This window comes from Sorghum bicolor, chromosome 4, assembly GCF_000003195.3.
Source record: "Sorghum bicolor cultivar BTx623 chromosome 4, Sorghum_bicolor_NCBIv3, whole genome shotgun sequence".
NCBI classification, from domain to species: Eukaryota; Viridiplantae; Streptophyta; class Magnoliopsida; order Poales; family Poaceae; genus Sorghum; species Sorghum bicolor.
The window spans coordinates 6,355,516-6,359,636 of NC_012873.2; the positions used below are offsets into that span (position 1 = coordinate 6,355,516).

Consider the following 4,121-nt stretch of genomic DNA (forward strand, 5'->3'; position numbering starts at 1 on the left):
CATTTGCGTTCATGAATAGTAAGTGATTTAGAACAAGAATTTCTTGGCATTAGTATATGTCTTGGTGGCGTCTGGCAACTGAGCATTGTGCTAACGGCCGGGTGAGACTCCATGCAGCATTGCAGCTTGTGTTTTGTGTAGACCACCTATAAACAGCTGGTATGCCTTTGCACCTGAGAATTGAGTACTCCTACAAGAAGCTAGCTAGCTAGGCATAGTGTAAAATGAGCACTGCTTTATCTACAGATAGGTTTAGCTGGCCCTTCATAAGTTTCGCCTCCACTGAGCTCAACCCCTGCACATGAACCTCATCAGACTTATCCGCTACTTTGTAGTGGATTCAGAAACAGGTAAACAGAGGTTGCTTGTTTACAAGTTTATGCCCAACAAAATCTTAGATGGCCACTTTTTCAACTAAGAACATCCTTTTTTTGAGCTTGAGTGTCTTTACATGACGAATTAGAGTGACGTTATAAAAAATTGTCACAGTACTACCAAAGGCCACTATAAGCCCATTACGGGCCAAACCCTAGCCTCCCTCCCTCTCCCCCTACCCATCAGCCGACCCCTCACCCTCCCTCTCTCCCTCTCTCCACAAGCATCGCCCCTCTCTCCCCACCTCCCCTTCACGACTCCTCTCTCTCATCGGTGTTAGGCACCAGCGTTGATGCAGCGGTGGTGGCGGACCTACAGGTCCTCAGTTCGCATCATCCTGTGCACCCTCCCCAGATTCCAGCGGGCTGCTCCTCAGATCCCGGCGATGCAGCGGCGGCGGCGGTCCTACAACGAAGAATGGTGCTGCTTTGGATAGATCCCTCACTCCCTCTCTATCTCTCCCAGTTTCCCTTTGTCTTCCCCTTCCCCTCTTTGGAATTGCTCGATTTTATTTTGTGTTGGTCTGGAATTAATTTGATTCAGGGTGTTGGTGGCCTGAGGACTGGGTGGTGCAGTACACAATAACCTAGGATGCAAGGCAATAACGAGGAGTCGAGGAGGGCGGCGGATGCAGAGATGGAGGGGGACAGAGAACACGGCGAAGGACAGGAGGGGTGCAAGAGGTGATTCATCTCGTACCGCCACCTTTTTTTGGTCTGTTTGTGATGTTCATGGTTCGAATGTGGGATTTGCTTTGTGCCTGGTGATTTCTGATGCTGCATTTACTCATCAAATAGAAGGCGCTCTGTTCCTTTCTACTCCTATGTCTTTGTGAAAGTAGAGAGTAAAGTCGCATGGCAGTTCTAGGCTCCGCAACTAGTTAGCTTCAGATTGAGCACATGGGTTTGCGATTGTGCTCTAAAGTTATGATGCATAGCCTCATAGGTGTTCAGATTGACATACTGACAACATTCAGGCAAATAATATGATGGAATTTCAAAGTATGCCATACACCGTAGTTGCTTCTTGTGTGAAGTGTTGGCGTTGAGATTTACATAATAACAAACATGATTTTTTTTACTGGGATTGAGTTCTGAACTAATGCTTATCTTTGTCTGTCACGAAAGATTAAAGGGATTTCAAGTTGTTTAGTGTTCTTTACTCGGTTGCACTTATCAATATTGGCTTATTGAGATCTGCACGTTTAACAGTATGTATGTCAAGCAGCAATCAGTTGACGATGCAATATCATGTTTACTTGTTCTTCTGCTGATATGTTCTGTCAGACTGTCAGTAGTATTCTGCTGCGCTGAACCTATAAGTTTTGTCTTTAAATTATCATTATTGTTCTAATTAAGTAGCATTTCTACTGTAATGAATAGTTGATAAGTTTATTCCTTGTAATTTCAGACCCATTTCTGGTCGCAACTGTGTTTTGCACATGTAACTTACTGTAGCTCACCCTGATCTCCAATTCTGGGATATCAATTACTAACAACTTGGGCTGTGCATACCCTTCTCAAATAATTTGTTTGTACTCTCATGTTGATCTGGACATCAGATGAACTTAATTGTAATCTGCAACTTCCATTTATGTTATTGTGCTCACATCCTTTACATCAAATAACTAAGGTGTTTTCCTTTTAAATTGTGGATCAGAACCAAATGCTGAAAATGGTCTGGACTTGGAGAAATATTCCTGGACTCAAGAGTTGATAGAGGTCTTGGATTATAGTTCCGGCAGGCTATAGTTCTTGGATTGACAAGTCAGCGAGACCTACAGAGGTAAGTGAACTGAACTGAAATCCTTCTAAGTGCAGGAATATTTCTTTGTCCTTATTGTACATGTCAGCTTACATGTGAGTTAATATTGCATATATGTTATTTTCAGGAAAACAAGTTCAAAGACCAGCAACCTGATGCAGTGAACTTTTTGGAGTTGCCACTATATATGTCATTTTTTGAAGCCTATGCACTTGCTGTTTATAATGCTATCGTAATAGATTTGAAGGTTGACAAGGATCTATTTTTGAGTTTCCTTAAGTTTTATGGTGACCAGGACATGTTGTGTTAATGTAATGGAAATTGAGTTAATCAATTTGTTTGGCTATATGAGTTTTTCATTCTATAATCTGTGAAGGTCAATTTTGGTGAACACATAAAGCTTATATGGCAAATCAAATCTGTGATGGAAAAGCATTCTACGTGGTAGATGACTATGACGGTCAATTTTGTCACACACTATTGGGCCCAGTTCGGGCTAAATGGACTTCTAGGTATTCCATGACGAAACTAAATGTCAATTTGTGACGGCTCAACTTGGTTCAGTAAATGTATGACGTGAGATACATGATGGTTTTTCCTTTCGTCATGGTAAGTTAACCGTGACGTATTTTTGACTATCTGTGACCAAAGTAACCATCATGTAAAGCCTTGATTCTTGTAGTAGATTACAACTTACCTATTCTGGTTCCCTTATATACATTGGCCGTGGAATTTGAATGGTGGGACAATGGTCTTTATATAATGTAAATGGAGATAGGTCATGTCTGTGGCACATGGTCACATATAACTTACTCGTTGACAACTTGTTTCTGATCTTTAGGCACATATTCATGAAAAACAATGTTACTTGTCCTTAGTATGTAAATAGAGATTAACATCAAAATTAAATTTTCTTATCTTCTCATGTTATAACACATGGGCATATTCCTTTGCATTTGATAACAAAGTTATACATGCTCTAAATTCAAAGGGTATATTGTCTTTCCTGCCACTGTACCAACAAATTGATTTGTTTGATGTTAAAAGATAAAGATACTTTTGAGGAAGTCGTTAGTGAAAGAATCACCACAATTTTGAATGAATTGTTTTTTATGAAACAATTCATATAGCATCAACTAAATATTATATCAGTTTGAATTATGTGTTTCATTGTTAATTACTTGGGATTCATGAGATTTTTACATGTCACCTGTGTGGTCGTATGTTATAAAATTCTATGTATACCCATAGCAACGCACGGACACTCAACTAGTGGAACAAACAAGCCCTGGAACGGCCAAAGCTCAAGCCAGTGTGCCATGTCTGCCTCTATCGGAGAGACTTGACCAAGCCAATTTTTTTTATTTCTAACTTAAAGTACATGTTACCGGGAGTACAGTTATATAAATATATATTAAATGTACTAGTTTAGAGTATTTACAATATTTAAGAATCAGAATAATATAATTGAACAAGTTTGAGGACATAAACAGGTAATTTACAAGTTTAGGGACCTAAATGATATAGCCGAACAAGGTTGAGGACTTAAATGAGTATTTTGAGAGCTTAGGGACTAAGATGACACAGAAGAATAAGTTTGAGGATATAAACGATCGATTTGCAAGTTCAGGGACCGAGATGACACAATTGAACAAGTTCAAAGATCGTCGATTGTTGATGGTAGATAGCTCCTGTTTTTAACCATTAGCGAAACATACAAATGGACTTAACAGCAAACACCATATAGGGGTTACATTAACATAATTCCAGTAGGTTTAGTGAATGTATGTTTCTGTAGGGACTAATCAGGAAAAAGCCAAGGAAGGCTCACATGGTAGGTTTACTTAGAAATATAAGTGTGACATCTAAAAAGAAGAATCTAGAAGACTTGAGAAGGAGAACCCCCCCTTGGGGGAGTCCCACTTGTCACAAGGATAGGGCGGTCGCCATTCCCCTTAGGGTGCCCACCCTCCTCTAGCAAC

General features: G+C 40.0%; 1 long non-coding RNA gene across 1 annotated transcript; it reads left to right on the top strand.

Annotated features, from left to right (window-relative positions):
- On the top strand, positions 528-2,501 carry LOC110434495. Its single transcript, XR_002451998.1, has 4 exons — positions 528-795; positions 919-1,058; positions 2,035-2,160; positions 2,267-2,501. It is a non-coding gene; the product is annotated as an uncharacterized LOC110434495 (long non-coding RNA).